The following is a 26,480-nucleotide window of genomic DNA, read 5'->3' as shown; positions in this document are numbered from 1 at the left end:
GTCCTGTGAAAGTGCTGTTTGCAGATGCTGTTTCTTCTAATGTTTGAAAGCATTGGGAGACTCCCTGCACATTTTTAAGACCCACGTAGTAAGCCAGCTGATTTCACAGGCCACGGCCTGAGGGTGATCTATGGGACCCGAGGAGCTGGTTCTGTGCCATCTGCAAGAGGCATGCACTAGAGACTAGGGAATTCTTTTTTCCTTGGGACAAACATTTATCTAAGTACCTACCCATGTCCCCCCTCACTGCTGCTGCCATGCTAATATACTTCTTTTTCTTAAAGAAATGCTGCATTTCTTTGGTTGTCTCACCCTGTCACCACAATATTCTTTGAACACTTTTCATGCTTGGCAGCTTTGCGATCTGATTTCTGCTCAACAAGAAACTGAAACAGGTTCTAGAGGGAGCAGTGAGGCTGCTGGCAGTTGGTCTCAGAATGAGTTTCTCTTGCCCCTAAATCTTGGAGAACTTAAATCTTTGAAAGCAAGGGGAGTTCCAGGTGAGTTTACACTACACCAGGGTGCCTGGTAGAACAGAGGTACAGTTAAGTGATACACGCAGAAAAACAGACTTAGGGATAAGTGTTTCTAGGCTGTTTTCTGTCTGATCTGTCAACATACTGCAAGAGAAAACTGAAACTGATTACATTTAGTAACTTGGGAGGATACCTCTGTGTAGGTTTGTTGTTTTTTTTTCTTTTTTTTGCAAATTAAAAATAGAACAATCATCAACTGGGCAAATTTGGTGAAGGTATACTTGGGGCATGTGGTGCTTCAAAGTGTTTTTTTAAATATTACTTCCACTTGCTATTTTTAACTTCACGGAAGACCTCGGTGAAGAACAGGGAATGTATTCTACTGCACCATCACGTGCTATCAGCTTTTCAACACATTTTTCAGTCGAAAGCATGGGACAGCAACACCTCCCCAGCTGCTGGCCCCTTTCTGAGTGATTGTGCGGGCCCAACTGCACTGGAGCAGGCAATGCCTCTCCAACCACAAACCGTCCCTTCTCCCAAAAGGTGCTTTCCCCCTAAACCCAAGAGAGATTGAGTAGGCCAGACACAAATGATACGATGTGGAAGAGTGTCATACTTCCTCTGGAGAAGCCTGAAATATTTTTGCAGCTGTAGTGGCCCCCATGGCTGCGGAATTGACACGGACACCTGGACTGAGGGAACCAATGACCCAAGTGCCAGAAAAGCTTTTGACATCCACGTTGTCCGTGTCCGGCTCCCAGCTTACTAACTGTGTGTTGAAAGAGCGTAGAGGAAAAGCTGTGTGAGATCCTATGAAGACGGCTTCTCTCTTTCCCACGGAAGAGGTACGAATGTGAGTGCAACAAACAGCCCCCTAATAGGAGTGGCAGGAGCTGGAGGGGGTGAGTGTCTCCCTTCTCGGGAGCATTGCTACAAACAACGATGGTAAAAAGTTATCTCGTCAAATGACTCGCTGAAAATTCCTGTAATGCCTAGTATCTTTACACTGGGTTTACGCTTTAATCTCTTTATACTTTTAAGACGCTTATTTAGTTTCCAGAGCGATGCGGGGAGGACCGCTAAGCGCGCTACTGGTAATCACTTTTAGGTGGGATTTGTCTCATTTGCTTATGGAATGAGTTTGTTTCGGTTTGTATCAAGAATTCGAATGCATCGCTTACAAACGCGGCGGCGGCTGTGCCGATGCGGTGCCGGGGGAGCGCGGCCCCGCCGGGACGGGAGCGCTGCCGCGGGCGGGCAGCGCTTAATGGCCGCTTCCCTTTGAAAACCCGACCCGGTCGGGACAAAGTCCACCCTAAACCGCGGTCTCGGGCAATCCTACCCTCGCCCGGCCCCGCCCCGCCCCGGTGGCCGGGATGAGTGCGCGGGCGGGCGGGGGCGCGGTGCCCGCTGCCCGGCCGGGGGCAGGGGCCGGGGCCGGGGCGGGCCGCAGGGGGCCGGGCAGCCTCCCGGAGCGCCTCTCGGTTTCGTTTCGCCGCCGCGGTTGGGAAGTTTGAAGCGCGGCAGTGACACAGTGACACCTCACACACAACATACACCCCTGGCTTCACTGGGAGTTTCCCAGGACGGGACGCGCCAGGGCGGGCGGGCGGGCGGGCGCGGAGCTGACCCCGCGGAGCGGAGCGGAGCAGCTCCCCTCGCCCCGGTGAGCGGCGGGCGGAGCGGAGCGGGGCGGGGGGAGCGCACGGAAGACGCCGTGCCCCGCCGTGCCCCGCGGCAGCGCTGCCTCGGCGGGCGGGCGGGAGACCTGGCGGGGCGCTGCCGGGCCGGGCGGAGGCAGGTTAGTGACCCCCGCCCCTCCTCCACCCGGGGCGGCGGGGGGGTTTCCTATTTTTTTTCTCTTTTTTTTTTTTTTCCCCCTCTTTTCCCCTTTCCCCCCCTTCTCTCCTCGTTGCATAAATTATGCCAGGCGGGGCTGTGACGTCGCGGGGGCGGGGCGCGCGGCGGCGCTCGCCCCCGGGGAGGGGGCGGTGTCGGGGGCGCGCCTTGTGGCGGCGGAGGGAGGGAAGGAGGGAGGGAGGCGGCGGGGGCGGGCGGGCGCAGGGGGCGGCAGCCGCCTGGCTGGCTGGTGTCGCGCTCGGCTCGGCTCCGGCGGGCGCGCTCGCTCGCTCGGGAACTATCGGATTAAACTTGAATCGAGTGAAATTACACAAAGGAGCGAAGCGGAGCCGGCGGAGACCCCGAAACTACCCGAGACCCGCGCTGACCCTTCCTCTCCCTCCCCTCCCTTCCACCCCTCCTTCGCCCGCCCGCCCCGGTCAGGGATCCCCCTCCTCCCCTCTTAGCCCAGCCCCGGTGCGAGCGAGCAACTCCGTGCGTGTGTGTTGTGCGTGTGTGTGTGTGTGCGAGACCCGCACCCCACCTCGCCCCCCCCCCCCGGCCGGCGGCACCAACTCCGGAGCGTGTCCCCTCCTCCTCCCCGGCCCTTCGGCGGAGGGCAGCGAGGGAGCGAGCGGGGGACACCGGTCCCCGACGGCCACGCACCGGTCCGGTGAGTGACCCCGCACCTCGCTGGGCGCGGAGAGAGGGAGGCTGGGCGGGCGGACGCTGGCCATGGAGCAGGGGACCCGCGGCAGGTCTCTGTCCCCGGCGGAGCGGAGCGGCGCGGGGGTGCTCGCTGCCGGCGGCGGTCGGGGGGGGGGGTTGGGGGATGCTGAGCCCTGCCGCGGCTCCGGGTGAGGCAGGGCGGGGGGGTGTGTGTGGGGTGTCTCAGCGGGGCACTTCCCCGGGTGTAAATGGCTTTTTGTTGTGCTGCGGCCGGCCGGCAGCCTGCCTCGCCTCGGGGGAGGGGAGGGCACTGGGGAAACAGAGCGCCCGCGCCCCTTCCCTTCTTCTCCCCCTTGTTCCCCCCCGCTCCTCTCCGCAAGTTTGGAGGGTGACTAAAAATCCGGGAAAAGTTGAGCGAAACTGCGCGGCAGGGGCGGCGGGGCCCAGCTTCGGCCGGGATGGCCGCGGGAGCGCTTCCCCCGCTGACCACGCTGACGGCTCCCGGCGGCCGCGGCGGCACAACAAGCGCTAACAAAGTGAGGGCGCTTCCCTGCCGCGCACGGCCCGGCCCGGCTCGGCCCGGCACCGCCCCGCTCCTCGCTCCGCGCCGGCACATGGGTCGCCGGGGCCGGGCCGCAGCGAGGGCACCCCCAGCAGAGGCCGGGCGGTGGGTGGCGGCGGGCGGCAGGAAGGCGGGCGGGGAGGGAGGAGGAGGAGGAGGAGGGAGGCGGGAGCACGAGGTGCCGCTCCGGCCGCCGGTGCGCGCGGCGGGGGGATCGTCCTGCCCCGGCGGCACCGGGAGGGGGCAGGGGGCGGCCGGCGCTCCCCGGCGGCCGGAGAAGAAAGGGGAGCGGGGGAAGGAGGGAGGGGACGGGAAGAGAGAGCGCTACCCGAGGCAGCCGGAGCGGTGCCGGCGGACGTCGCATAATAGGGGCTTCACCCCGCCGGGCACCTTCGCTCCGCCGGCGCGGGGCCGGGGCGGGCAGGAGGCGCTGCCGCCCTCACCGCGCACATGGGGTCGGGGCCGGGGCGCTCCCCTCGCCGCGCTCCCCCCCGCCCCGTTCCGGGCCATTTTGAGGGTGAGCGGAAAAAGGTGATTTGAGGCCAGAGTGGTCAGGGCGCGGGGCGGGGGGGCGGCCGCGCTCGGTCCGCGGGGTGCGGGGGGAGCGGAGCGGGGCCGGCGGCGGGCGCTGCGTGCGGGGCGGCGGGGAGCGGGCAGCGCCTGTGCGTGTGCGCGGGTGTGTGTGAGAGAGAGCGGTGGCGGGGGGAGGGGGGCAGGGTTGTTAGTGAGTCTCAGGGAGAAGGCGCTGCAGGCAATGAGCAGCCATCATTACGTTGCCTTCATTTATCCCGGTAGCGCTAAATCAGGGGACGCGCTCCCACGCCGGGGGAGCCCCTCCGGGCGCGCCCCGTGCCGGCCTTCGCGGGTGGGTGTCCGGGCGGGGGGGGCGGATCGGGGTGCCGGGAGAGGGGGTGGCCATTGGGCACGGGCTGGAAACGGAGCCGGTTTCCCCGGCTCCCCCCCGACACCCCGCTCACGCCTGGGTTTAAAGTAGTTGTTTTTTAAACAGACAATGGACAAAAGGAAAGTAGCGATGGATGCCCGGGAGCTCTCTGTCCGCTGCGGGGCCGCGCGGCGCCGCGCAACTCTCCCGCACTTACCCACTTTCTGCCTTTGTTTTCGTTTGGGAAGGGGCTGAGCGTGCCTCCCCACTACAGAAAAGGGCGATTTTTTAATTTCCAAGAAGCTTTATTCTTTTCTTTTTTTTTTTTTTCTCCTTTTTTTTTCCCCTCTTTTTTTATTTCCCCAGCCAGTCGGGCTTCCTTCCGCGGGTGTTTGACTCCGGGAATATACGAATAACCTTGGTGCGATAAGTTTGTTTCTGTGTCGATGTTCGTCTCGATTTTTACTCTCATCAAAGCAGATCGCGGGCTGTGTTTATCCTGGAAGATGGCTTTCGGGATAATGTGTTAGCCTTTTTTTTTTTCCTTTTTTTTCCCTCTTTTCCCTTTTTCTTTTCTCGTGGTATACGGGACTAGTGGAGATACAAACAAGCAAGTTGAACAAAAAATGTTTCTGTTCATTTCCTCACAGATCATCCATTCTAACGACGGCAAAAAAATCTTAATGACTATGACCTTAGCAGCATGGGTAGCTGATTTATCCCAATTATAAATCCCGTTAGTTTGCGGTAATGTGTGAGTATCAATATATAATTCATATTAAAAAGCATGATCCGTAATTTTTTTTTTTTTTTCTGGTAGAAGTTGAAATCCGTTGTTTTCCAATGAGAGTGCTGCATCTGTCGCTTGGAGTGTTTTTGTCTCGCTGTTGCACAACAGAGGCTCTCTAGTCTTTAACCTAAAATGGCAGCTTTAATTTGACTGGGGCCCATTCATTGACAATGATAATAAAAAGGCTGAAAGCTAAATGTAGCTGGATGCTTGGGGCACGTTTGCAGAACACTCTCCTCTCCATTGCTGGGCGCTGCTAAGAGAGGAACTTAGAAGCTCTCTAGTTTCTATCGTGAAAGTTTCCAATACTTTTTTGTTTCCTCATTAAAAAAAGGAAAAAGAAAAAATTGCATTGCTCAGCATAAACCGCATTTTAGACGTCCGGGTTGCTGACAAACTTACCGGTAAGGGGATAGTTAGACAGAGCTCCTTCCAAGAGGGCTGCATTTATAACAACAGCGCAAAAATTCTAGTAATGCCTTTTAAAATAAGATGCAGTCCGGGGGAATATTAACCATTTGTTTCTGAGGTTTGTAACAGGTGATTAGAACAATTACATTCCATATATTTTCCTATCTCCAGCTACTAAAAGCAAGGAGTATTGCTTGTTTCTTCTTGTTTGGTGTTGTAAATGTTCTCAGGGTTTCACGGAGATCCTTTTGATAATGTGCTATTTTCCTCTAGGATAAAACCACAACTGCTTGGAAGAAGTGATTGTTTTTGCTGAGAGACAAGTTGAAGTCTGAAACAGTTTTACAAAACAAAATTTTCCCCACTAAAGCACTGGAAAATGCCATAGATTGACACATCCCCTTGTCTTGCCTTTCTTTTAACCTGAACTGCTTATTTTCAGTCTCTTTTGAACTTGTTTTTTTAGTAAGAAATTTATAAAGATCATTATTAAAGCTGTCGCACAGGCTCTTAGAAGAGCATTAAATGCTTGTGATTGCATGTTTAACTGAATTAGTGATTCACTGATACTAATTGGATAATTGTATTTGACCAAATATCTTACTAAATATTTAACAATGTAATGATATTTCTGTTATTACTTGTAAATCCTGGCTAAGTTATTTAAACAGTGGAAACAACCTCATATTTGAAACCTCAAATGAATCTATTGCCTCTTCGGTAATGAAGGAAAGTTTTGATCATAGGCAAGGATCATGCCGTCCTTTTAGGAAAATAACAGGGTTTAAGGAATATCAGTAAAAATGATGTATAGCAGAATAGTCTCTGCTGCAATCAAAACTCTGTACAGTGGTGGGAGATTTGAGTTATGACCAATTTTTTTTTTATGTGGTTAATGTAGAAACCTGAAGCCTTGGGTCAAAAGAACACTGTAAAGGCTTCCCGATCTGTGTAGAGGGGTCAGTTAACCTGAGTGTAGCTTTTTTTTCACACAAGTTATTTGCTGTTTTGAACTGAAAAGATTTTGATGAATGTTCACCGTATTTGCCGTTAACGCTCAAATAATATTAGGAGTTTTATAAGACGTAAAATTAGTTATTTGCAAGTCAAGGTGAAGCAGGCCGATGGTGAAGCTGCAAGCAGTGTGCTGAAGAAGGGGATGGTCTGCTTGGTCCAGGCTTGGCATGGGTGGGTGAGTGTTGTGGTTGGCGGGCCTGTGCTGCCCTGGCAGGTCTGTGCCCCATGGATGGCAGCTGTGCAGGCAGGACATGGCCTAGGCCCTTCACTGGAGGAGAACCTGCAGCAAAAGGATACAGCAAAACCTTAAGAAACAAACAAAGCCAGCCCAGGTGTGATTTTCTGTAAAGGCCTCAGTGATAGGGACTTCTCAGGTTTTCCAAGACTGCTGAAGTGTGGCAGTGAGGCTCTGTGGTTTGCCATATTCATGGCATCCTATAACAGGTGGCTGTTTGGGGTTTTGTTTGTAGCATATGGCATGATAGGTAAAGGTTGTTAAAGGTGGGAGGAGGAGGAAAAAGTAACCAGAAGGAAAGAGGGTGGAAATAAACATGTGTTTCCTTGAATCCTGCACCTTACCTCTATCCTTTATTTCCCACTCATTTTTACATTAATTTTCAGAGGGAAGGCCTTTAGAACCTGATGGTCAGTATTTGCTCTTGTGAATCTGGTGTTATTCAGAGAAATTTGTCTGACTAGCAAGGATACAGGCAACCGTGTGACAAGAGGTGTGTGTATCTGACGGTCTTCCTTCCCCCAGTTCCCTTAAATCCTGACTTCCAAACCCTTATGTATTTGCTGTGAACAAATCACTAACTGCTCAGATTTATGAGCTGATTAACTGATGCCCATAAGTAACATGGGTGATACTTTTATGTTACTTTAATATTCCCTGTATACATGAGAAAATGGCAAATTTTAGTAAATAATTAAACTGTCTTTCTGACAAATGAGTCTTTTGTGTGTAGGTAAGGCTTTAGATTTCACTTTTCCAACAGAAAAGTTATTGTATTAATTTACTGCATCAATTTAGCTTCATCATTAAGACAGACATCAAATCCATCGTTTCTCATACTTTGTGTTTCCATGAATAGCTTGTTTGTACAAATACAAACCACTGGATTTTAATGGAAGATAGTCTCAAATATTGTCTACGTTGTAGCAGTGATAAAAAGGCAAAGGGAAACTCCAACTACAATTTATTTTTTACAACTCTTTCAGAGGAGGGAGTGAGGTGCAATATGCAGAAACATCCCATGTTTGTATTAGGGTTCTGACAAAATATTGAAACCTGATGGAAGAGTTTTTCTCCTGATTTTTTTCTGCCTACAGAATCAAACTGTAACTTGCAGTGTTTCGTATCTTACCCAAGATCAGCAGTCATGGAAATACCACATTGTAGTTCCACATTAAAATCCTTCCTTGGAAAACTCCTTGGTTGGAAGGAATGATGCAAAAAATAAAAAGGAGGCTGTGACCTAAAGAACATGCTCCAAGAGCCCAAATATGACAACAAAGCTCTTAAGGGTATTCTTAAGTATACAAAAGCTGATTAGGTCTTAACTTCCAACATTTTCAAAGATGTAAACATGCACCTAGAAGAAGCCAAGCCAAAACTAAAGATCTTCATGCTGCCAGTTGGGTTCTCTGGATGCTGCTCAGGAGCAGTTTCTAAACGTCCTGGTTATTTTGCTGCCGTCAACGCTGCATGGATTCTCCTTAAAAAGAGGGGGGGGGAAAGGAAAGCAGAGATATAACTTAATTTAAACATTTTCTTTTAAAAGTTGTAATTCAATAAAAGTGCTAATTATCAAATAAGATACCGTATTAGTAGAGCTTGTAACACGTTATTTTGAAAGCTTATTGGCATATGGGAACTAACCAGAAGCCCTTGCTGGCATGATGTAGGGCTTGCTTTGCTTTGTAGTGACCTATATAGCTATTTTGGGTGTGGTTTTGCTTGGCTTTCGCGGGAGCCGAGTCCAACCTTCCTCTGACATAGACAGTTGCTGTGATGAGAGGGCCTTGAGGGGAATGGTGGGGAATAAATAACTTTGGGAATCAATTGTCTGGAAAAAGTCATTGCAGCCAAAATGTTTGCTGTCTTCCTAATGGTTCTGAGGGGAAGATTAAATTCAACATATATGGCCCTGGTTCTAGAGGTTATTCTGTTCAGGTCTCATTTAAATATGGGCTGGTGATTGTGGCGAGCAGCGCAGCAACTTACCTACCTGTGATTAGCTGGCATGTGGAGAATTCAATGCTGGCTAGTTTTGGAAGCACTTTAATGTCTTTGAGCCACTTTTTAAGCTATTCAGTTGAGCTTTCTGTTTACTGCTAGAACTTCAACAGGTAGCTGGCTTTAAATTTTTTTCTTTGTGATTTTTGAAAGAAATTGACCACCCTACAGTTTATTTTGATTGCTGTCTACAAAATAGGCATAACTTCTTAAAACATTTTGTGGGAGTGTACATCAGATGTACAAAATATGATTTATTTTGTGCAGCAAAGCCAGTCCTGCTCTAAAAACTAAACCTTTTATTTTTCTTTCCTGCCTGCTCCCCCCCTCCAGCTTTCCTATAGATTTTTTTTCCTCTTTAGATTGTGCCTTTCCTGTTGAGTTTTTAATCTTCTTTCCAATTCATATTGCTCTCTGTTTGGTTAGCAGAGTTGTGTTTTCTTGCCAGCCCGAGATAATTAGGATATGTTACAAAATAAACATGCGTTTCAACTCCTAATAATGCTGCTTTCTACCCAAAGCGTGGAGGATGCTTTTGTTGATGTGGGAAAAGCTGGCTGGCTGGCTGCACCAAAGCCTGATGAAGTCTCGCATTAGACTGGATGCTGTCCTGGCAAGGAGATGGTCAGCAGTGGAGAACCAGAGCTGAGGGCTACTGCAGCCTGCTGACAGCTTTCCAAAAGTTCTTCATGACCTCTTGAATAGGAAAGGCCTCTCGTTTCAGGTTTTGTTTTTATGACAGTGACATTATCCCATCTTTTAACAATTAAGACACGTAGCTGTAATGGTTTCTCTTGCTGTGTGCACCGAGCAGTTGTGTGTGGGGAGGGTCAAATCCCATGACAGCTTTGAGATGGACATAGCCACTGTGGGCTATCCCCTGCCAAACAAATTTGGGATGTGGGGAGGAGCTCCTGGGGGAATTATGATGTTTCTCAAGGGAATAGGGACGGTTTGGAGACCAACAATTATGTGACCACTGGTACAGCAGATCAGAACATGGAGCAAGTCCAAGGAAGATTTTAATAAAGGCACTTTTGCCGTCGACCTTAAAAAAGGAAGCCTGTGGATTTATTTACAGGGTAAACAGGATTTGTTAAATGGGTAGTCTTTAGGTGCGAAAGAATACTGGTTATTCTTTGAGAGAGAATTCAGGGGAAAATTAACTAAAACTGAACTGAGAGCTGAGATTTTAGAAGTTTAGACATCAGTAATAGGACAAAACAAGGAGAAAGTCTTCATAGAAAGCATTGAGGTAGTGCTGTTCTGGGAGAAATGTGAAACAACTCTTACATGACAGAAACTGAGAAATTCAGTTAAAGTCTTTGGTATTAACTTGGGTGAGCTAATAAGTGGGAAGTCCGAGTTGATGACAGCTTACAAGAAAGCATTCTTTGCTTCAAAGAAGATCCATCAATGTAGCTGTTGAGATTGAAGTCCAAAGCTGAAATGCTACTTGGTGAATTATCTTGCAGGAAAGTGTGTGGCAGTCTGTACTGTAGAGAATAGCAGTTTAGTATTTCTTCAAGTTGAAGATCAGCAGCCAAAAAGGTGATACAACTGACTTCATTTCTAATGCTTGATAGGAGGAGGATTGAGGAAAGGAGGGTAATGTTGAGGCTAACAGATGTTCAAAAATCACTCTGATAAGGCTGAGATAAAACTGCACGTAGGTGAGAGACTGGTAAATTTCAAAGATGCATCTTAATTAGTCATGTAGGGTACATCAAATGCTTTTACAATCTTACCTCTTCCTGGACAGGAGAGCTTATCTGAAGTCCAGAAATCAAGTATCTTGCTGCTTGTAGTTCTGTATTTGAATGTGCATTGTTTGGTCATGTGGGGTAAGAAATACCTAAACAACCATAACTTCAGTTATTGGTTTGAAATAAGATCTAAGAATGTGATTTTATTTCTTTTTTTTGTCTCAACTGTCTGGCATATATTTAGGCAAGTCCTGTGGCTTTTTGAGAATGTGCTCTGGTTTGCGCTGCTTTTGGAGTGGAGTAGCTGCTTACTGGATTTGGCGATTTATTGCAAGGCAAAAAGCAGGCAGGTTGTCATCTCTGGTTCTTGGTTTGAGAGGTACGGGGACTATGTTTCTAGTTCCTGGGAAGATCAGGCAGGCTTCACAGGGTGATGTAGTTGTGTGAGGATGGCTTAAAGGAAGGCCCTCTGACATAGTAGCCATAGCCTATGTGAGTTCAGAGATTCCTTTAAACTCTGATGAGGGGACTGACTCTAAGTAAGTGTAATTCTTGCCTCGAGTTGTTTTAACCGCGAAGAATTAAACTGAGAGTTTATAGTGAGCAATTTAATATCTCTCTTGATTTAGGAAGGAATCATTCAGAAAGTGAGTTAAATAGGGGTTTCTGGACTGCCTCAGGTTGTAAGTCTGGGAGAGACCTGCTAAGTAATTCAGTTTATTTATCAGTACCGCTGCGAGATGTCTGCTGTGCTTTGCATTCAGTCGGCTCTGTAAGTGGGGTACAGCCTCACTCATCCTTACTTTAATCATCATTCTTTCATTGGTAGGGAAGTGAATAAGCAGGCTTCAGCTTCACTTCCCCCCTCTTTCTGTCTTGATCTCTGCAAAGGTACATTGTCATTTTTGTTTGGTTTTTTTTTTGTACGGAAGTAAGTGAAGGCAGTTACATGTGGTTCTTTAATTCTATTGTAACCTTCACAGAGGTTACTGAAAAAACCCCGCCTCAGTTTCACCTGCATTTCTCCTTTCCTTCAGTTCTGCAGTACTCCCCAGCCCATGCCGCCTTCCCTCACAGAAGTGACTCTTAGTGAATGCACTTGGGTGTGTTAAACAGGATTTGAACCTTGTGGCAGCCATGCAGAAGGAAAGGGTTGTTTCATGGAAATGGCATGGCTCTTGGAAGAATTAGCTTCTTACAGGCACTGCTAGAACAGAAACATGTTTTACTGCTTGGGTGCAATAATTGTAGTAGGTAGTAGTCTTAGAAGTCAAGATGTTGCACTGAAAAAAGAAAAATGGAAGGGGGGGTGTTTGTGTGACTTTTCACTTACCATGGTTAGAATTAGGGAAATGCTGTGGTTAAGGTGACTGAGTTCTTGAATGGCGAGTTCTCAAGGAAGAAAGTTAATGCCTCAGATGCCTTGGCTGCCCCCTGCCCAAACCATGACTACTTAATTTTGGGGGGGCTAAAAAAGAAAACCATGGCTACAGAAAAGATGGCAGGTGAAAGGAATTGCTTCCATTGCTCTTCTGATAAGAAATTTCTGTAACACAGATTAATCTCCTTGATATATTTCTCTTCTTCTTTCTCTGCCTCCTCTCCTAAAAGAAAGAAAACCAGAATGCCTGACTTTCTGCCTGCCTCTCTGGATGAAGGATGGATGACCTTTGGTTTGTCAGTGGTTCATGTGTGATTTCCCAGCTGAGATTGTCGCATGACCAGTGGCACAACTGGACTGTGCAGTATGGGGCTGGTTGGGCAATGCGAATTTTTGTCGTGTGAGGAACTGGACTAGGAGGGGCTCTTGGAGGTGGATATTAGTGTCAGCTGGGATGCAGGCTGTGTGCCTGATTTTATCCCTGGTGGGGCTTCTGGGATAAAGCTGCTGTCTTCCTCTCTGTGCCTCTGTCTCTCTGTCACATGGAGATTCGTGGTGTTCTCTGTGGCTGCCCAACATTAAGATTTTTGGTAGGAAGCTGGTAGGGTCAGGAAGGCTGAAAACCCTTTCTCTAATTTGAGGTGTGATGATGGTAGTGTTTTGGGGCAGGGTGCTTCTTCTCTTCAGTGCATATTGAAAGGAGCTGTTTCTCTTTCGAGGTGCCTCCAGGTAGGCAGTGGACTTTGAATAGCAAGGTAAGGACTCCAGCAGCTGAGCTGTCCCATGTGCTGCTGTCATTAATTCAATTTGGCCATGGGAGTGATACATTTGATACATGTTGACTTCTTGTTTCTCTAGCGAAATGGCCATCCACAGCAGGCAGTCCACTACATAAGGAGGCAGATTGATCCATGAAGAGAAACCTCTGGGCAGAAAACCTGGTGACTAGGCATCTACAGCACCTGTTGGCTCAACTGTCTCCATCCAGGTTCTTTCTCTTAGGCACATCAGCCATCCTCTGATAGCTTCACTTTGGAAACTGGTGACAACTTCAGCAGAAAAGGCAAAGTTCTTGCTGTATTTTGCTTCTCAGAAACACTTGTTTCTCCGTCATAATGCTTATTGAGATTGGTGGTCATGTTCCTAAGGCTTTTTTATTAAAAACCCACCAGCAAACAAAACCAACATAAAACTAGGGTGAAATATGCCAAACTTTCTTTACCTTCCTCTTCCAATTGTTATCCTTATCTTGATACTACATTTGTAAGAACTTTTTATTTCCTTCTGATGGAGTGTAATACTTAAATCTGTGGAAGAATACATATTACCATGTATTCTTATACAATAAGTTTTTTGTAGCCCTAAAGATAGCTGGAAGCTGTTGAATGTCATCTTATGGTCCATCTAATCATTTGTAAGTCAGAATACGGTTTAAGAAATGTAGTGAGCTAATTTAACCAGACCTTGTTCTGAAAGGAGAAGTCTCCTCTCTGCCTTTGTCCTCCTGCACCCTTCCTCACAACCACATGGCTCTGCTACTTTCTTTTGGCAGCAGTGCTTGTCAGGTCCTTCTGTGAGCCACTTTAGTTTACCAAAATGGCAGAAAAATAACTCTGTAAAATGGAGAGCATTTTGCTGTTGTAATGAATCAAACTGGCTCATAAAAGGATCTGATGAACACCAGAGCTGGTACTTAGGACGAGGGGGGCCGCTGGCTTGGAGAGCAGCAAGCGCTTTTCATCTTTTCATTTTGGTGGCAGTGAGCAAGTGGATTGGATCAGTTGCCTGGGAACCTTCATGGGAGAAAGAGAAATGGAGTAATCATCTGTGAAGCAAAGGACACCAAAAGAAAAATGTGCTGGCCTGAGTTCAAATTGATATTAAAATTTGTTTATTCTGGTGGTGCTATGGATTGCATGCTATAAACAATTTGTTAGAATTAATAAGCTACTGCCCAGAAATGAGTTTTCTTCTTGAGGTAGGAGAACAAAAGCCTTAAAGATTTAATAATGTATAAATATCTTGTCTGCTATTTCAAATGTGAAGTATTTAATCTTTGAAACAACTTATTCACAAGTGTTTTGTGGTTTGTTTGTTGTTTGGTTTTTCTTTTTTTTTGGCAACTTTGAAGTTCTCTGTTAGGTTTATCAACCTTCTGAGTCAATTTGTATGCCTCAAATTTTATCAAGTCAGTGTTGTTTCAATGTCATTAAGTTTCATCAGTCAGTAATTCAGTGGATTCCCTTATTCAGAGTTTTATTCCAAGTATTTACCTTATTCCTCCCGGTATGAGATGGAATAAGAGTTTGGTAATAGTAGGTGGCTGAGACTGTTACTTTCTGTCATAGTCTAAAACTTTCTGATAATGAAATGAATGCACTCCTACTTGTTAAAATTGGTGAAAAAAGTACATTGCAAGTCACTCCTGTAGTACCGTCTTTTGCTACTCTCCAGAGAGAGAAATGGACAGTTGATACTGTGTAGCTCAGTAGAGGAATGAACACCTTACAAAAAATCAGGGTTTCTGGCTGCAGCTTCTGCTCAATCCACCTGCCAGCTTGAGGTGACTCAGTGTACCAGAAACGTGGCATGAGAAGCTGCTAGCTTTCTGAATAGCCTTGGCTATTTTGTCAAGTTATTTGTGTAAATTGCCTGCAGTGTGACAGAAAGGGGATTCTTAGCAGGTGGAAGAGTGGAAGCTCATGCTTTCCTTCCTGTTTTTCTCAAGATTTGGGCAATTCTATATGCCTTAATGGAAGGTAAACACTTGTCATAGTTATAAAAAACCCAAACTCCCATGTAGTGCACCGTCTAGATTCCTTTCTTTGGGTTTTACATCTAAAATAAATTCCCTTTCAAGAGCTACAGGGGATGGTGGGAGCAGCAGGATAGGGGACTTACAAATTCTATCTTAAGGACATTGTAAGCTGCTTTTGGTGAAAACTCTGAGGAGTGGTGGCCCTCACTAGCACTGTGTGTGTTCAGGATGAATATTGTGGTTACTAAAAGCAGCTTGTTTACATTAGGAATTGTATGTGCTAGCTCTAATGGGCTTTAGGAAGCCCAAAGCACAGCTGTAAAACATCTGTCTCAGGGACCAGATCTTATCTGTCTGGTGAGCTGTTGTCCTGCATTTCATATTCAGATTTAGAAGAGAAATAAAACTTTTTTTTTTTTTAATAGAGAAGTTCTTCACCATCCTGCTTGAAGACTGGATTGCACTTGAACAGCTATCATGCTGTTGTCTTGAATACAGAACTTAAAATAGTGACTCCGTATTAACTTAACTCCACTTCCTCTTTAATCCGATCATCTTGCTTGCTATATGACCTTATAACACCTTAATTTAAAGGCTGCTTATTCCAGTGGATTAAATTTGGAGGTGTCTGGTGTGGTGGGCATTGCTACAGGAAGGGCTTAAGAGGAACTTAAGTGTTGCTTCAAAAAAAAAAAAGGCATTTGGAATACAAGCAGGAAGAGGGTATTTTCCTACTTTGGGATGGTTACTGTTGCTGGACAAGGCTATGGACAAGGCTTGCTGTGAAAGGGCAGGAGGAGTTCTGAGCACATAGTTCCGCTGTACCGTAAGAAAAAGTACATTCGTTTCCAGTGCGTAAGTTTGACGCTTCTTGTCTCAATTGCACGTGGAAGTGATAGAAGGCAAAATATCTGTTTAGTTTAGGCAGCTCCAAGTGTTTGGATAGTTTTTCTTCAAGGCTAGTGACCTGAGCAGGTGTTTGGAAGCCAGGATCCTAAGTGCTACTCCAAACTGGTGTACCAGGTTCATAGTGAGGTATTTTGTGGTCCACCATATTGGGATGTGTAATAGTTGCTGATTACCCAGCAGCACTCATCAGATGATCTCGGTTCTTTACCAAGTGTTAATTTTGCCTTGCTGCTGCTCTTGTGAAGTAGATAAATGCCCTCCTTAAAAGGGGAGTTGGTCTGACATTTAGCACTTAAAAAAAAGTCTGTTTTAAGTGTGTTTACAGTCTGTGTCCGAGTAGACTGCGATTTTTCAGAATTTACATCTTCTTCCTTTAAATATTTTTCTCAGGAGTAAATTCTAAACAATTGTATTTTTGTATTGAGTTTAGGGACTATAAGCTTCCCTCTTGTCCCATACAGTTTCCTTAACAAACTCTGCCAAATAGTGTGCAATTATATGTTGAGTTTAGGTTTGGGAGTAGAAAGAGTTCAGAGAAGATACTTTGTATTCTGTGCTAGGTTATTAGCCATTTTGACTTGCACTTTCTGTCAGATTATTTTTCCATCTCAAGTCAATTTTTTAATCTGACTAAACTAAACTACAGCCAAACAGTCTCTTTGAAAACTGCATGTTTCCAAGCAAGGGTATGTAATTTCTTTGTTGGGTGTGATCTGGGTGTTATGGTGAGTTTTACTGTACCTATGAAAAGTTTGATTGTTGTGAGTCCTTGAAAATAAACCACTGGCTTGTGCTGCCTTCTCTTTGACAGAGGTTTACCAGAAGGCCTGCTCTGCACTGGGAATATGCTGCTGCCTTCAAGCTTGGGCTGTGCTTGGCATACAGTGGCAGCAGCACCTTTCTTGGGTTGGAGGAAGCAGGGCTGAGAGATGCTTACAACAGCAATCGCCATGCCTTCTGTATTTGTTAAGGGAAAGATTTGTACCTTAATTTAGGAGATGGGCATGGTCCCCACTTTATGGGGACCAAGGGTTTGTTTTCAGCAGCTAAGACGTTGCACAATGACTTATGGATTGGAGCCGAGGATTGAATTCAGTCTTCCAGTAATTCCTTTAAGTGCTTAACCTAAATATGTTGTAGTTATTTTAAGTACCTTTTTATAACAGTAATAAAGCTCCAGGCCAGTGCTTTGAGCTGATACTATCTTTTACATATGCTGTTTAAATCAAAAGTGTGAATATTTTAATTTTTTCATCACTTAGTGTTGTTTTTAAGTCTTTTTCCTTCAAACATGAAAAAATGTTTTTAGTGCAAGCTCAATATTCCTAAAATGTCAAGGTATAACACAACTTTGTTTTGAGTTATTAAAAATCCACTTTTTTAGTTACAAAAAGTGAACTTAACCACTGCAGGTGCTGAGTAGCATGCAGAGAAGTACTGCTTGTGCTGCAGTATTTAGTATTGTCAGTATTTTTGTTGCCTTTTTTTTCCACTCTTTAAGGGGTTAAAACCAGATCATAAACTCTTTTCTGAATTTTCTGTTGTTGGAATAGCGTAATTTTTATACAGGACTGGTAGAATTTCAGTAGACTCTGATACAGTTTTGGGTGTCCTTGTCTGTCTCATGCTGTGATCCTCTAGAATGTTGTAATCTCACTTGTATTCTTGAAGTATTGGTAACGTGGACTAAAATACAGCATCTTCATGAAAGGAGGGTGAAATGATATACTGGAAATTGTGTCTTAGTGAAGTAGCATAGTTGTCAAGAGCTATTAAAACCATGTTGTGAATATCACCTTGCTTTTTTAGTACCAGAGGTCTGTCATCCAAAATCCCGTTTCACAGTGACCAGGGTGGAGGCTATCCAGAAACAGAGCAAGCCCCCCCTTAGCCTCTACAACTCTGCAGCTCAGAATTGTCTCAGAAAAAGTTATAGGTAATGCTTAATGAATTTTTCTTGCATGAATTAATCTAGTCTTCTCTTGGTCTGTGTAAACTCTTGGCTTCCATTGAGACCATGGCAATGAGTTCTGCAGCTTAAGTACACATCGTATGAAGAACTGCTTCCTTTTGTTTGTTTTATTTTGAACCTACCACCTGCTAGTTTTGTTTGATGTTCTCTAGTTTCCTTGTTAAAAGAGAACAATGGTTCACTACTTACCTGTTCCATGCAGCTCCTGATTTCGTAGGCTCTTTTATTCTCTCCCTGGTTGTCCCTTCTTGCTGGAGATTTTGAAGGGTCTTCAAATGCCCTCTCTGGGCTGTCAATTTTAATTTTGAAGTGGAGGTGAGCAGAGCAAATACTAGCACTGCAGCAAGACAGAGATACCTCACAGAATTGCGTATCTCATCTTGTACAATTCTGTGGGGTTTTTTCCCCTTCTCTTTTTTTCTTAAATATGCCTAGTATTCTGTTTACTCTTCTGACAAATCTTGTTTTCCTAGATCTATTTATTCTGACTCCCAAATCTCTTTACTGATGATGATCATGTGAGAGCTCAGTAAAATGTATGTAAAACAGTCAGATTGTACTTCCTCAGAGGCATTTGGCCTGCTGAGACCTTGGACTTGTTGGTCTGTAGTTCTTGGCAGGCTAAAGGTGTGACCACCTTTCAAAACTGATGCACCATTGACGTGAAAGTAGTGTTTGACTCTGAGATATTATGCAGCACAGTGGACAGACAGGCTATTTTATCCTTCAGCTCTTCAGAACTCTTGGTGAATGCCATCTCACACTGGTAACTTGCTACTGTTTGCTTTGGTTTGACCAAAACTACCTCTGAGGATTTATGTGACTAAGGAGAAAGCTTCCCTTAGCTTCTCCAATGACAGTAGATGCAGAAAACTTTAATTTTTATTTTCTTGGAGTACTTTTTTCACATCTTGGTTATATATTAGTCCAGTGGATTCTCTAGCAGGCTTCATACACCTGGCATTTGTGGAAGGACCTTTTATGAATTTGCTCTTTTAGGAGCATATCTTTTGTTTGCAATTTTCCTTGCTAGTTCTTTTTGTCCAATTTATTCACTTCTTCTTGAAAAATGTTCTTACTGATAGCCTGAGAGTAAGCACTCCAACAATGTGTTTTTGTTGCTTGTTGCTTTTTTAGGAATACTAAGTTTAAATATATTTAATGAATTTCATTAGCAGTAGCCATGAGTCATGATATAGTTAAGTCAAATATGACATGAACAAATCTGAATATAATATAATAGGATGTATGTTTAAATAATCCACGATCTAGTTAAAATGTAGCAGTGTTGCCCTCTGTGCTTTACCATAACTTCATGTAAATTGTTTGATGAATATGGTTTATATGCTTTTATACTGTGATTTTTTCTTGCCAGAAAACCAGTCACCTTACCAACTTGTACAAGTGGAATGGAAATTTATTTCAAATGCCACTGATTTATTTTGGAGTGAGACAAAGTACATGACTGTGTCCTTCAGTTATAATTCCCCATCAATTGTAAATTGATGCATTTGTTCAAATATACAGTATAAAACAGTATTACAATCAAGCTGTAGTTATCATGGGAGCCATAACTTCTGCTTTTCTTTTTCTTGGTTCTCTGTGTGAAAAACCGTACTGTAATATATTATTTAATTGTTTAATACTGAGGTCTCTCTGTTTTATCATAGTATGTGACATGCTACAGTACCACTCTGTATAAAAACCTTTGGTGCTTGAAGCAGTGGTGGAACAGTAAGAGTTTATTCATGTCTTCATGTATAGATGTGTGAGTACCATATTTAGAAAAACTTTTGCACAAATAATAACCACTTCGTACTGGGTTTTTTTGAGGTTTATGTTCCTTTGCTTAGCTGAAAATGACTTGGAAAGTTGTAATTCTGCAAATCTGTTAATTTTTAAACTTTCTCATGAATCTGACTACAGCTTCTAGATAGCATGCCATTGTGTGCAAGATAACTCATAAGTTGTTTTTTATTCTGATTAAAATAAAAGTTAAATTGCAATCAATATGCTTACAGGTAAATTTGCTGAGGGTAACAGGGAAAGGAACTATAGAGAAGTATAGGCTTTTGGTTTAAGAAAGAACTCCAAGGAATTTTAGGATGTGGTCACCTCTTAGTTCATCTAATTACTGGCAAAGTACCTAGAAGAAAGTGGAGGAGTGGCTTTCTGTGTGCAAAGTAAAGGTTGGTAACAGAATCTGAAGTAACAAGAGTTGAAACTAGTCCAGCCTAGAAACAATCAAAAGCAGCGTGTTCCGAGATGGTAAAGTCTTTTAGATGTTAAACGTAAGGGTGCTCTTGCCAGTTTTTGTGTCTCTTCCCTAATGAATGCGTTTTGAACTGCTCCTCCAAAGTAACTGCAAGGAAGAATGGAGGGGGGATTCTCACATTCGTTTAAAAGCTGTGTAGTTGTGCATTAGTAGAACGTATCTCTACTACTGGAAGATCACAAGCTATCAGTCATTTAGTGCTGAGGTTTAAATGGAATAGGTGCTTTTATAGGCTGATTTATTAGAATACATTGCTTATAGGCTTGCTGAAAAATGTAACTAGCAAATTTGATGCGAAAAAATGGCATGAAGGTAGTTGGGGATTTCGTCATGGTCTATGAATAGCTGATAAGCAAAACGAGGTGCTGCAATGCTGTTGTTTTCTCTCTCAACCTCCTTGTCCCTTATGCCCCCCACACATGGGATTTTGAAAATGGCATTGGGAGAGGGAAGTTGGTCTTAATCTAGTAGCTTGAACAAAGCTATGGATTATGTATAGGTATCTGCCCCTGTTTCTGTGATCCTTATCAAAGGCTATACCACTTTTGTTCCCCTCATGCACCAGCAGTAAGGCAATATCTTTTTGCGTCTTTTAAAAGGCAACCTTTCTGCTGACCAAATACATTTTTCAAATAAATTTAGTGTTAATGATTTAATGATCTTGTTAGTATTATCTTAATTTTATTATTAAAGGGGATATGTGGCATGAGGTTAAATCATGTGCTTTGTTTTAGAGGACTGGAACTAGATGATCTTTAAGGTCCTTTCCAACCCAAACCATTCTATGATTCTGTGATTTGTGAAGCAGTTAATGCATTAGCAGAATAGAGTCACAATGTAGGCTTTGTTGTAGAATAAAATCAACACTGACTCTTTTTCACAGTAAGTTGCCAGTTTTCCTTGCCTTTTCAAAGGCTTGGATACGTACTTGTTCCTTCTGGTCTACCTTGAAGTTTAACTACAATAGCAAACTCTATGAAATGTTGTGTGGAAAGTACTTTAAAATGTTCATAAAGATGGACTAACCCAACATGGTTCTGATGCCTCCTTTCCCTCCTCCCCATATGATTATTGATCTGAATCCTCAGATATTTTCCCATCACTTGGCTGGAAGGAATTAAATTGTTTGTTTCTGTTTAAGCGCTGTTTTTGCATAGTGAAGAATGATGATTTTTCGTTTCTCTCTTGTCCTTTTACCCATATATGTCTAGAAAAGAAATAGTCAAACTACCAGTTACATATTTTTAGCTGGTAGAGAATAATAATAATCCAGGCATTTAATGTATCGGGTGTAAAAGAAAAATGCTTATCTGAATATTCACGTAGATTTAACTGTAATACAGAGAAGCTCTATGTTTGGAGTACCTTCTGAAAAACATGTAACTGCAAGGATGAAACAACAAGAACAAACCAATATGGCCCATTTGAGTTGGTAAGCAAGTTGGGGCCCTAAGGTGAAGGGTCTGGATAGTTTCAGAGTATGGGGACACGATTTAAGACAGTAGTCTTAATCACCTGGCTTGGAAGTAAAAATACAACTTCTGTGTTTAAATGGAGGCATGTTTACAATCGGTAACACTGTTGACACCAATGCTACAAACACTGCATTTTTATAGACTGACATCCCATACATCATCTCTAGCCTTTTCTAAAAATTGCGAGATCTGAATTGTCTTGCTGTATTCTGTTTTGTGATAAGCCTGATTGCATCCAGCTATTCTTCTGGTCATGGACCATCTTTACCCTGTGTGATTACACAGTTGCTGTGCATTAACTAATGGAATCCATAATATGTTTAAATACATGCACAACTGTCCTTTTCTGTGTTTAAAAACTCCGAACTTTATATTAGGTTCTCTTGTGTCTTACGATTTTCTCTTTAAAATCTTTGTGCAGTTAGTAACTTAGTTCTTCTGTCTAATTCATAGCACCCACAAAAGTGATCTGTGAAGGAAAGATCATTGGTTGGGTTTTTTTTTGTTTGGGTGGGTTTTTTGTTTTGTTTTGCTTTTTTAAAGTCATATATGTTGTGCATCTTAGTCGAAGTCAGGGTTTCTGTAACATGAAATGTCATTCACTGGAATTAAACTGATTTCATACTGAGGCTTCTGTTTTAAGATACAGGTATTTTCAACAGTAGAACGTTAAAAATGGTGTCTTGAAATATGCCTCCGTTATCTTGAAATATGTCTTGAGTCAGCAGCTAAGTCAAGTTCTGGTTTTGAAACCTGACAGATCCCAGCCTCTGGTATTCCTTCAAATAAAACTGTCTTTAGCTTAGAGATTGAACATTTGGAGTTAGTCATAGATGTGAGCTTTGTGAAGTTGTGAAAATGAGGCTCGGGTTACAGAGCCAGAAATCACTCTTTTAGAAGTTCAATTTGTTCGTTCAAAAGATTTGGCATAGCCAAGGGTAGAAACCTTTTCTCCCGAATGGCATTTACTTTCCCTGTATCCATGTGTTTATTTCATTTTTTGCTGGATAGCTAACTGACCGCAGCAAAGTGATTGTGTGAGGTAAAGCTGAAAAATTACAAAAAAAAAAAAAAAGCCCTCTTGCACTAATTTTTTTATATTAATTAGAGGTTATTCTTCATTTATGACCCTTAAAATCCATATTTCCTGCTAGAGAACTAATAACACTTTAGCGGATCAAACCTCTCTCTCCGGTCCGTAATAAATACAACCTATGCTTGTAGATATTTGCTGTAAGCTTGGGAATCAGATTTCTGCCAGTCTATACATTTTCATTTTCTTATATTATTTGTTGAATATAATTATGATTTAGTTGATGATCACTGCAGCACTTGATGGACTGAGTCAATCCACTGTATGTAACTTTAGGTAGAAGATCACCTATATAGCGATGCCAAATGATAAAGCCACTCATAATTTATTTTTCTCCAGGAATAGTATTGCAATTCCGTCATATCACAGTTGGTATCCCTTTAAAGCAGCTTCTAAATTGTTGGAGAAGCATCCTGTGTGATAGCTCTTGTATTCAATGAGTTCTTAGATGTTTCTGAAAGATTTATAGTGAAGTCCAAAGCATTTCAAGGCCAAGTATAGCAGTCTTGTCAGATGTAGCTTTACAGCCTGGTGACTTATAATGAGAGTAGAATGTAATTAGAAATTGTCCGTGTCTTTACTGAGTACTGATGAAAACTATGGCTCAAAGGTTAATTCAAATAATAATTAATATTGGTTTCTGTCAGAACAGGGTGGTAATGAAATCTTTGTCGTACAATGACTTCGATTTTAAGAAGTGGGTGCATAAGAAATAGAAGCTACAGTTTACCTTTTCTGATTATATTCAGTTATCTTACAATCAGCATGATGGCTTGATAAAGCATAATTTGAGGGCAATTTAAACATACTCAGAAATATTACAACCTACAGTGAAAATCATCTAACATGTTGCATCTTTTTAGGGACATAGATTTATAGCTAGATTGCTGACGTAGATGGATTTACTACAAATGATCCTTAAGGACTGTGTATGACTTCTTTTGTTGTTGTTGTTGATAATAACTGATCAATACCATGTGTTTGTGGAAAGTCTTCCTAATAAGATTCGCTAGCATGAGAAATGTGGGATGTTACATTGATGTTTGTTTAAATTGGACTAGTTTCAACGAAAGCGATAGACCAGGTTTTGCTGGCAACCAAAACAAATTCTGTTCAGTTTCTTTTCCCGAGTTGAAATTTTCTATTGGAAAAAAATAAATGCTGTTAGTTTTGCTGAAGCCAAACCCATAATTTTTCAGTTGCCAGTAGTCAGTGAGCTATTAGACCTGTTATTTTGAGAGGCATTTCATGAATACTTTGCTGTCTCCTGATTTTTCTGTATCTGCTCTGATCCTGTCCTTAAAATCTGCCTACTGAAAAGCTTCTCCAGAAAGTTACAGCCACAGCTTGGGTTTATGGGTCATCATCGTTCTGCATAACATGCCTTTCTCACACCTTCTATTCAGTCTGCTTGACTTAAATGCTACTGCACTGCCTACTACAATTTTAAATTTGCTGTAATTTTAAGGCTGTTTCCTCCATTGCCAAAAAGGAAATCTAAACTCCTCTAAATTAGATTTCACAAAGATGAGGTATTTTCATTCTTATGTGTGTAAAGTGACCAAAGACTGATTTTATTTTATTTTATTTTATTTTATTTTTTTTTACTCATCCAGATAATGCTTTCCATACAAACTGCTTCAATTCTTGGGAAGGAGAGAGTCTGTAGTCAAGATTGGACTTTTTGGGAGCAATGACAACCAGCAGGGAATGAGTTACATGGTGGGGGTGAGAGCTGAGAAAGGAGGTGTGCATGTGTGTGTTTGAGGGGTGTTTTAAAACTGCTGATAGTGAAGCATTATGTTGGTTTCTTGGAGCTATTCCTGTTGTTCTTTCTTCATATATTCTCTCAAAACCTGGGATAAGAGAGTTCTGTGCTATGCTGAAGTATCTACTAGATGAGGTGGAAAAAAAACCACCCTGGATTTTAATGGTAGCACTGGAGAAAAACTCACTGTGCAAATCAGATGCTTACATTTTCTCTTCTGTATTTTATTATAAGCAAAGAAATACTGGCTTGGGAACTGAGCTGCACTTAAGAGTCTTCCTGAGATGTCTGAAACTTTGAAAGCTCTAGTGACCAAACTTGACCAGGAAATAGAGACTTTTTATCTAAAATAATCTCCATATAAGTTTTTGAAGACTAACAAAGGAAAATCTAAGGAATGGCTGAAACCTTTCTTACTGAATTAGGGTTGCACATTTATGCTTAATGATTTGGTTCTTTAAGAGAATTGTTGTCTGTAGAGTTGATCCAGCATCTGTAGAAGGTCTGCTATGGTGGTAGCAGAAAAAAATCTTTTTTAATTTGAAATACTGTGTGAAGTACTGAAATGTAAACTCCTAATAAAAAGATGTTCTGCTTGGAGCAAGACCTAAATGTTCTGGAATTTGTGCTAGTGCTCAAAGGTACCAAAGCAAAAATGTGAATAGATAGAAATTTAAAGTGAAGTGCTTTGTTGAACATTCTAAAAACGTTTTTTTGTTTGTTTGTTTGTTTGGAGGAATATATAGAAACATTCTGAAGCACACATTAGGTGTGGTTCAGTCCCTTTCCATGATAGATCTGCATGCTGATGCGGAGCTATTGATTGAGACCACTCATGTTTAACTAGAGACACATGCACTGGTGTAAATATGCCATCCCCAAATAGCAATGAGACTACGTGATGGGGAGGGGGGGAAGGGAAAAGGAGGATGGTCATTCCAGTTTGTCTTTTTTAATAGTGGAAGTGGCAAAGTTGCTGCAGTTAGGTCTGCTGAAATGTGTCATAGGCTGTCCTGTAGCTTGTTTTCTCCAACCACTCGAAATTCTTTGGGAAGGGAATCTTCCAGTGGATTGTATCTGTGCTGTGGAATAAACAGTTGTCGTGTGAAACTGATGTGAGCCTTAGTTTTACTCTGCCTCCACTAAAATACACTTTTACGGTAGTTTGTGCAGGATCAGCACAGAGGAGTACAAAGAGGGAGCTTTTCAGTACAAAGGCTGCCTGTTTGGCCTGCCCAAACCACCGTGAATGTGTTTAAAGGGGACTTTTATTACCATGGAAACTCTCAGACAGGAAGGAATTTGTCCTGCCATATCTAGAAAATAGTCTGTAATGGTCAGCTCTTGGAACAAAAGTGTTTCAAATAGTGGGATATATTTAAAAATTCTTGTGGTGAATATGTTTAAAAAAAAAGAATATGTAAAACCCTATCTTATGCTAATGGACTCTTCGTGTGGGGATTTAGGGAAGACTGCAGACAAGTACAATGTGAGCAGGGGAAGTGTACTGAGAAATCTAAGAAAGTTTTACCTCTCTAGGTCCAGAAGGCTTCCTAGGTGTTGAATGGATGTTGATGAAGTATTCTCCCTTTAAGTAGGGTGTTTATCCATTACAACCATTCATTGAGGAACTGTATGTGTGCTTGGCTTGAACTGCTGGAGGCAGTCCTCTGAGCACCATGGATTAATTGCTTTTGGAATGTCTTAACTAAAACCTGTTCTTTGACTCTCTTGACAAATATCCTTAGTATTCACAAATGGCCTTTATTTTCCTAAATCACACTGAAATATAACATTTCTTGTCTAAAAGAAATTCTAATGCCAGATCTCAGCACATCCTTCACTGGAGTTTTACACTGTATGAAATAGCTCTAGGTCAGCAGTCTTCCAGCCAGCAGGAGTAGCTAGAGGGAACTGCAAGATTTCCCTTGCTTTGTGTAGTGTTCAATGTTGATTTGATTGTGTGCTTGATTAGTTGGATGCGAAATATTTTTCCTATATTTGACCAAGTTAAAATTCATAAATTGTTTTCTCTGCAAGTCATACCAGCAGACAGTGGTTTCTCATATTCTTTCTGTATAGCAAATGCCTGGCTTGTTTTACTGTTGTGCTTTTCAGGTTAAGTTGTTGAACCACCTGGCCATGGCCTGAAGGCAGTTTGAATGAATGGTATGGTAATAAGTTGATCCAATGGGTTGTGATGCTTGAAATCAGCCATACCACTCTTACTTCTTTGCTTGTGCTGTCATTGCTG

General features: G+C 43.1%; 1 protein-coding gene across 5 annotated transcripts in view; it reads left to right on the top strand.

Moving 5' to 3' along the window:
* The first annotated feature begins 2,628 nt into the window (after window positions 1-2,628).
* The window catches only part of CHD7 (chromodomain helicase DNA binding protein 7), a 131,874-nt gene continuing 108,022 nt past the window's right edge, over window positions 2,629-26,480 (top strand). For 2 of the 5 annotated variants that reach the window (XM_027741665.2, XM_039390393.1), the window contains exon 1: window positions 2,629-2,991. The gene's annotated coding sequence lies outside the window, so the exon portion shown is untranslated. Of the gene's footprint in view, window positions 2,992-3,963; window positions 4,081-5,082; window positions 5,187-26,480 lie in introns of those variants that run through there. The other 3 variants (XM_027741662.2, XM_039390392.1, XM_039390394.1) reach the window with 3 other exon arrangements.

Source organism: Pipra filicauda, unplaced genomic scaffold (genome assembly GCF_003945595.2).
Source record: "Pipra filicauda isolate LSUMZ 115617 unplaced genomic scaffold, ASM394559v2 scaffold81_size6448238_pilon, whole genome shotgun sequence".
NCBI classification, from domain to species: Eukaryota; Metazoa; Chordata; class Aves; order Passeriformes; family Pipridae; genus Pipra; species Pipra filicauda.
Note: the sequence above shows the minus strand (reverse complement) of the source record. Positions and strands in the feature narration are given on the sequence as shown.